Below are 8,652 nucleotides of genomic sequence, written 5' to 3' on the forward strand. Positions count from 1 at the left end.
TTCTGGCGTTAAACGCCAGCTTTCCTCTGGGTGCAATCCTGGCATTTAAACGCCAGACTGCTGCTTGTTTTTGGCATTTAACGCCAGTAAGCCCTTCCTCCAGGGTGTGCTGTTTTCAATGCTGTTTTTCATTCTGTTTTCGATTTTTCGGTAGTTTTTGTGACTCCACATGATCATCAACCTAATAAAATATGAAATAACAAAGAGAAAATAAAATAAAAATGATTAAATAACATTGGGTTGCCTCCCAACAAGCGCTTCTTTAATGTCAATAGCTTGACAGTGAGCTCTCATGGAGCCTCACAGATAATCAGAGCAAGGTTGGGACCTCCCAACACCAAACTTAGAGTTTGGTTGTGGGGGTTCAACACCAAACTTAGAGTTTGGTTGTGGCCTCCCAACACCAAATTTAGAGTTTGACTGTGGGGGCTTTGGTTGACTCTGCAGTGAGAGAAGCTTTTCATGCTTCCTCTCCATGGTTACAGAAGGAGATCTTTGAGTTTTAAACACAAGGTAGTCCTTATTCAGTTGAAGGACCAACTCTCCTCTGTCCACATCAATCACAGCTCTTGCTGTGGCTAGGAAGGGTCTTCCAAGGATGATGGATTCATCCTCATCCTTTCCAGTGTCTAGGATTATGAAATCAGCAGGGATGTAAAGGTCTTCAACCTTTACTAACACGTCCTCTACTAGTCTATAAGCCTGTTTTCTTGAGTTGTCTGCCATTTCTAATGAGATTCTGGCAGCTTGCACCTCAAAGATTCCCAGTTTCTCCATTACAGAGAGGAGCATGAGGTTTATCCCTGACCCAAGGTCACATAGAGCCTTCTCAAAGGTCATGGTGCTTATGGTACAAGGTATTAAGAACTTTCCAGGATCCTATTTTTTCTGAGGCAATCTCAGTTGATCCAGATCACTCAGTTCATTGGTGAGCAAGGGAGGTTCATCTTCCCAAGTCTCATTACCAATTAATTTGGCATTCAACTTCATGATTGCACCAAGGTACTTGGCAACTTGCTCTTTAATAACATCTTTATTCTCTTCAAAAGAAGAATACTCATCAGAGCTCATGAATGGCATAAGGAGGTTCAATGGAATCTCTATGGTCTCTAATTGAGCCTCAGATTCCTTTGGTTCCTCAAAGGGAAACTCCTTATTGGTCATTGGACATCACAGGAGGTCTTCCTCACTGGGGTTCACGTCCTCTCCCTCCCCTGTAGGTTCGGCCATGATGGTCAATTCAATGCTCTTGCACTCTCCTTTTGGGTTTTCTTCTGTATTGCTTGGGAGAGTACTAGGAGGGGTTTCAGTGATCCTTTTACTCAGCTGGCCCACTTGTGCTTCTAAATTTCTAATAGAGGACCTTGTTTCATTCATGAAACTTAGAGTGGCCTTAGATAGATCAGAGACTATGTTTGCCAAGCTAGATGGGGTCTGCTCAGAACTCTCTGTCTTTTGCTGAGTGGATAATGAAAAAGGCTTGCTATTGCTAAACCTGTTTCTTCCACCATTATTAAAGCCTTGTTGAGGCTTTTGTTGATCCTTCCATGAGAGATTTGGGTGATTTCTCCATGAGGGATTATAGGTGTTTCCATAGGGTTCACCCATGTAATTCACCTCTGCTATTACAGGGTTCTCAGGATCATAAGCTTCTTCCTCAGAAGATGCCTCTTGAGTACTGTTGGATGCAGCTTGCATTTTATTCAGACTCTGAGAAATCATATTGACTTGCTGAGTCAATATTTTATTCTGAGCCAATATGGCATTCAGAGTATCAATTTCAAGAACTCCCTTCTTCTGAGGCGTCCCATTACTTACAGGATTCCTCTCAGAAGTGTACATGAACTGGTTATTAGCAACCATGTCAATGAGTTCTTGAGCTTCTGCAGGCATTTTCTTTAGGTGAATGGATCCACCTGCAGAATGGTCCAATGACATCTTTGATAGTTCAGATAGACCATCATAGAATATATCCAGGATGGTCCATTCTGAAAGCATGTCAGAAGGACACTTTTTGGTCAGTTGCTTATATCTCTCCAAAGCTTCATAGAGGGATTCACCTTCTTTCTGTTTGAAGGTTTGAGCATCCACTCTAAGCTTACTAAGCTTTTGAGGAGGAAAGAACATGGCTAAGAAAGTCGTGACCAGCTTATCCCAAGAGTTCAGGCTATCTTTAGGTTGAGAGTCCAACCATACTCTAGCTCTGTCTCTTACAGCAAACGGGAAAAGCATAAGCCTGTAGACCTCGGGATCAACCCCATTGGTCTTAACAGTATCATAGATCTGCAAGAATTCAGTCAAGAACTGAAAAGGATCTTCAGATGGAAGTCCATGAAACTTGCAGTTCTATTGCATCAGAGAAACTAATTGAGGTTTAAGCTCAAAATTGTTTGCTCCAATGGCAGGGATTGAGATGCTTCTTCCTTGTAAATTGGAATTAGGTGCAGTAAAGTCACCAAGCATCCTCCTTGCATTGTTATTATTTTCGGCCATATCTTCTTCTTTTTTTGAAAATTTCTATCAGATTTTCTCCAGAGAGTTGTGCTTTAGCTTCCCTTAGCTTCCTCTTCAGAGTCCTTTCGGATTCAGGATCAGCTTCAACAAGAATGTTCTTATCCTTGTTCCTGCTCATATGAAAAAAAAAGAAGAAAGCAGAAAAGAAAATATGGAATCCTCTATGTCACAATATAGAGATTTCTTTATGTAAGTAGAAGAAAGTAAGAATAGAAGAAGGAAAAGATGAGAATCCAAACACAGGGGTGAGGATAGAAGTGTTAATGGATGAATAAATAAATAGAAGGAGATTAGAGATGAGAGAAGAATTCAAAAATTTAACAAAATAAAATAAAAATATTTAAATTTAAATTTAAAATTCGAAAATTAAAATTGAAATTAAATTAAATTAAAATTAAAACAATTAGTTAATTAAAATGAAATTTTGAAAAAGAAGGAAGGGATTTTCGAAAATTAAAGGTAGAGAGTTAGTTGGGCAGTTTTGAAAAAGAAATGATTGAAACAAAAAGATATGATTGATTAAAAGAGATTTGAAATTTGTTTTTAAAAAAGATATGATTGAAATTAAAAAAGATATGATTGAAACAAAAAGATAAGGTTAATTGAAAAAGATTTGAAAATCAATTTTAAAAAGATAAGAGGTTAGGGGAGAAGTTAGAAAGAATTTGAAATTGATTTTGAAAAAGATATGATTGAAATTGAAAAAGATATGATAAGGAATTGAAAAGATTTAATTTTAAAAATTAAAGTTGATTACTTGACTAACAAGAAACAAAAATATATGATTTTAAAATTTAAAGATTGAACCTTTCTTAATAGGCAAGTAATAACTTAATATTTTTGAGCAATCATATTAAATGTTGGTATTAATTTCGAAAATATGAAATGAAAATAAGAAAAAGATTTTTGAAAATCAATTTGAAATTTTCGAAAATTATGGAAGAAAAATGAAAAGGATTTGATTTTTGAAAAAGATTTTTGAAAAAGATAAGATTTTCAAATTGAAAATTTGAGTTGACTCATAAGAAACAATTGAATTTTAAAATTTTTTGAAAGAGTCAATCCAAATTTTCGAAATTTTTAGAGAGAAAAAGGAAAAGATATTTTTGATTTTTGAATTTTTAATGATATGAGAGAAAAACATAAAATTGACACAAAACATAAAAATTATGAATCAAAACAACTAATGCATGCAAGAACACTATGAATGTTAAGATGAACACCAAGAACACTTTGAAGATCAAGATGAACATCAAGACTTATTTTTGAAAATTTTCAAGAAAAGAAAAACATGCAAGACACCAAACTTAAAGATTTTTATTCTTTAGACCTTAATAATTCAAGAATGCATATGAAAAACAAGAAAAGATACAAAATAAGAAAATATGAAGATCAAACAAGAAGACTGGCCAAGAACAACTTGAAGATCATGAAGAATGCAATGCATGAAATTTTCGAAAATAATTTTTTTTAGAAAATTAAAAAGATGCAATTGACACCAAACTTAAAACTTGACTCTAGACTCAAATAAGAAACATAAAATATTTTTGGTTTTGTTAAATTTATTAAACTTTTTTTTTTGAAATTTAATTGGGAAAAACGAAAAAGATGAAAAAATTTTTTGTATTTTTTTTTCGAAAATAAGAAATAAAAAGCTTAAAATTAAAATAAAATTACCTAATCTGAGCAACAGGATGAACCGTCAGTTGTCCAAACTCGAACAATCTCCGGCAACGGCGCCAAAAACTTGGTGTGCGAAATCGTGATCGTTCCTTCCTTGGTAACGGCGCTAAAAACTCAATACGCACGTTCATGTTCTTAATTCTGTTTCACAACTTCGTACAACTAACCAGCAAGTGCACTGGGTCGTCCAAGTAATAAACCTTACGTGAGTAAAGGTCGATCCCACGGAGATTGTCGGCTTGAAGCAAGCTATGGCCACCTTGTAAATCTCAGTCAGGCGGATTCAACTGATTTTATGAATTGATAAGTAAAAGATAAATAAAATATAAAATAGGATAGTGGTACTTATGTAATTCATTGGTGAGAATTTCAGATAAGCGTATAGAGATGCTTTCGTCCCTCTGAACTTCTGCTTTCCTGCTGTCTTCATCCAATCCTTCCTACTCCTTTCCATGGCAAGTTGTATGTTAGGCATCACCGTTGTCAATGGCCACCTGTCCTCTCAGTGAAAATGGTCCAATGCGCTGTCACTGCATGGCTAATCATCTGTCGGTTCTCGATCATATTGGAATAGGATTTACTATCCTTTTGCGTCTGTTACTACGCCCAGCACTCGCGAGTTTGAAGCTTGTCACAGTCATTCAATACCTGAATCCTACTCGGAATATCACAGACAAGGTTTAGACTTTCCGGATTCTCAAGAATGGCCGTCCATGGGTTCTAACTTATACCACGAAGACACTAGTAACTCGGACTCGGTCGCCTGTATTAGATATCCAAGAGATATCCATTCAATCTAAGGTAGAACGGAAGTGGTTGTCAGGCACGCGTTCATAAGTTGAGAATGATGATGACTGTCACGATCATCACATCCGTCATATTGAAGTGCGAATGAATATCTTAGAAGCGGAATAAGTTGAATTGAATAGAAAAACAGTAGTACTTTGCATTAATCTTTGAGGAACAGCAGAGCTCCACACCTTAATCTATGGTGTGTAGAAACTCTACCGTTGAAAATACATAAGTGACAAGGTTCAGGCATGGTCGAATGGCCAGCCCTCAAATGTGATCTAAAGATGATTCCAAAGATGTAATTAAAGATGTAAATACAATAGTAAAAAGTCCTATTTATACTAAACTAGTTACTAGGGTTTACAGAAATGAGTAAATGATGCAGAAATCCACTTCTGGGGCCCACTTGGTGTGTGCTTAGGCTGAGCATTGAGCTTTACACGTGTAGAGGCTTCTCTTGGAGTTGAACGCCAGTTTGTAACCTGTTTCTGGCGTTTAACTCCACTTTGCAACCTGTTTCTGGCGTTTAACTCCAGAATGCAGCATGGAACTGGCGTTGAACGCCAGTTTGCATCATCTAAACTCGGGAAAAGTATGGAATATTATATATTGCTGGAAAGCCCTGGATGTCTACTTTCCAACGCAATTAAAAGCGCGCCATTTGGAGTTTTGTAGCTCCAGAAAATCCACTTTGAGTGCAGAGAGGTCAGAATCTAACAGCATCTACAGTCCTTTTTCAGCCTGAATCAGATTTTTGCTCAGGTCCCTCAATTTTAGCCAGAAATTACCTGAAATCACAGAAAAACACACAACCTCATAGTAAAGTCCAGAAATGTGATTTTTACTTAAAAACTAATAAAAATATAATAAAAACTAACTAAATCATACTAAAAATTATGTAAAAACAATGCCAAAAAGCGTATAAATTATCCGCTCATCAGGAAGTAAGGAAAGACATGATAAATAATAATCAAAAGGATCAATTAAAATAAAAATAGTTCTTGTATTAATAAGTTCTAAAAATAATTCAATAGTAACTCTGAAGAAATTAAGGATATGAAAGAGTAAGTGACAAGTAAGGAAACAAACTAGAATGATGAAGTCTTGACGGAGGTAATAACTCTTCTCAATATCCCAATCCAAAAAGCAATCAAATCAAAATCCTAAGAACTATGAATGTGTAGAGAGAAAACCTAGAGGAGGAGTAAATTCAGATCTAAAACTAAAATTATGCGGAATGAATGTTGTTTTGGTCTCTGCATGTTCCCTGACTCTAATATGCTTTTCTGGGCCGAAAACTGGGTCAAAACAAGGCCCAAAATCGCCCCCAGCAAATTCTGCAGATTCTGCAGATCGCGTACGTCACGCGATCGTGTCATCCACGCGTTCGCGTCATCCAGAGTTTTGCCTTGCCACGCGTGCGCGTCGTCCATGCATTCACGTCACTTGTGCAGTTTCCATCCCATGCATTCGCGTCAGGCACGCGAGCGCGTCACTGCAATTTCCTCTAATTCACGCGGTCGCGTGAGCCATGCCTCCGCGTCGTTTCTCGCTGGTCATCTCCTCAATTTCTTGTGTTCCTTCCATTTTTGCAAGCCTCCTTTCCAATCTCCAAGTCATTCATGCCCTATAAAGCCTAAAACACTTAACACACATATCACGGCATCGAATGGAATAAAGGAGAATTAAAATACATAATTAAAAGTCTCTAGGAAGCAGTTTTCAATCATGGAGTAATTTTGGAAAGGAATTGTAAATACATGCTAAATTAATGAATAAGTGGGTAAAGATTAGATAAAACCACACAATTAAACACAATATAAACCATAAAATAATGGTTTATCAACCTCCCCACACTTAGACATTAGCATGTTCTCATGCTTAGTTGAAGGAGATAAAATAAATGAGTAGGAACATGTAAAACTCATGCAATGCAATGCAACCTATATATGTGAATGCAACTATATGATTCTTGTCCACTTGGTCAAAAGTAAATAAGCTCTTCAAGACAATCACAAATCGAATTCCACTAATTCAATTCTTATACAGTAACAACAGATAAGAATGCAAGAAGGTAGCTCATGAAAGCAGGGGACATAGAATTTAAGCATTGAACCCTCACTGATGATGTATGTACACTCTAGTCTCTCTAGTGTATAGGGTAATCACTATATCCTTCTCTAATCATGCTTTCTAATTTTTGTTCTTCTCCTAACCAATCAACAACATTTAATATACCAATGCAAACATCATGAGGTCTTTTCAAGGTTGTAATGGGGCCAAGGTAAGGGTAAGGATACATATATGGCTAAGTAAGCTTATAAATTGAATCTTTAATTAACCCAAGCTTTCACCTAACACACACATATATTCTATATAACTTAAATTTTAGACCTAGCTACCCAGAATTTCCTTCTCATATTCCATAATCATGTATCAACTTTTAATTTAATTTTATCATATATGCATTGATCCTTGAAATTTTAACTTAGCATTGGGGTAATTTTGTCCCCTTATTTATTTATTGAATTTTTTTGGATTTTTATTTTTTTTATTTTTTTATAAACACAGCTTATCAATGCACATAGATTTTTTATTTTTCTTTTACAGTTTCACATGAGTAGGTACCCAAATTCCCATTATATTATCATGACACATTCCCTTATTATCTTTTGTTCTCACAATCTTCCCATACTCAATTAACACACAATTCTACCTCAAGCTAACCAAAGATTCAATTGTGATATATAATTATTTTTCTGCTTAAGGCTAGTAATGTGGTAAAATAAAGAACAAATGGGATTTAAAGGCTCAAAGTGGCTAACAAAGGTAACTTAAGGGGTAGGCTTAATTTGGATAAGTGAGCTAAACAAATAATGGCCTCAATCATATGCAAGCATATAAATATATTAAACATTGGACATATAGGATAAAACAAAATATAGATTGCAATCATAGAGAAGTAAACACACAAGAATAAAACAATTATGGTTAAATAATGTGACCATGTACTTAGGCTCAAAGTCTCACAGGTTGTGTGTTCTTTAGCTCAAAAACCATGTTCCAAATACAACTTCAAGCAAATTTAACATAAAAGTTTTGATTAAAATTAGTGAAATTTTGTTCTAAAAATAGAGTTTTAGAAAAAACTTTTTATCTTTTCAATCAAGTAGAACATGCATGCAACTAACCTATTACTATGCAATTTATCCTATTCTAAAAAAAAAACTAACTAAATATCCTATTTTATTGGTGTTAGGGAAGAGAAATTACCTCTGAAAGTCAGGTACTGACCGACCTCCCCACACTTAAGGCTTTGCACCATCCTCGGTGCCATTTGTCAGGAACAAAGGTGGGCTGGTAGTAGTATCTCCACAGTCGGGACCGTCATGGCTCCCTGTGCTGGTAAACGAAGTAGAGTCCGGGGTGTCTGAGTCTCTGTATTTTCCTTTAAGCAGCTCCTTGAGGTATGTGAATCAGTGCTTGTTACGGCGCTCTCTTAGCTTTGCTTTGTGTTCCTGCCGATCCAACCTCTCAAGTATCTGATGGAGCAGTTGGTTTGTTGTAGGTGCTTGTGGTGTTGAAGGTGGAATGTCTTCAACCGGTTTAGTAGGCTGGCTTGTACTGGCCGCTGGAAGTCTAATATATTTCCCGTTAGGGATG

The sequence above is a fragment of the Arachis ipaensis genome, chromosome B01 (assembly GCF_000816755.2).
Source record: "Arachis ipaensis cultivar K30076 chromosome B01, Araip1.1, whole genome shotgun sequence".
In the NCBI taxonomy this organism is placed as follows: Eukaryota; Viridiplantae; Streptophyta; class Magnoliopsida; order Fabales; family Fabaceae; genus Arachis; species Arachis ipaensis.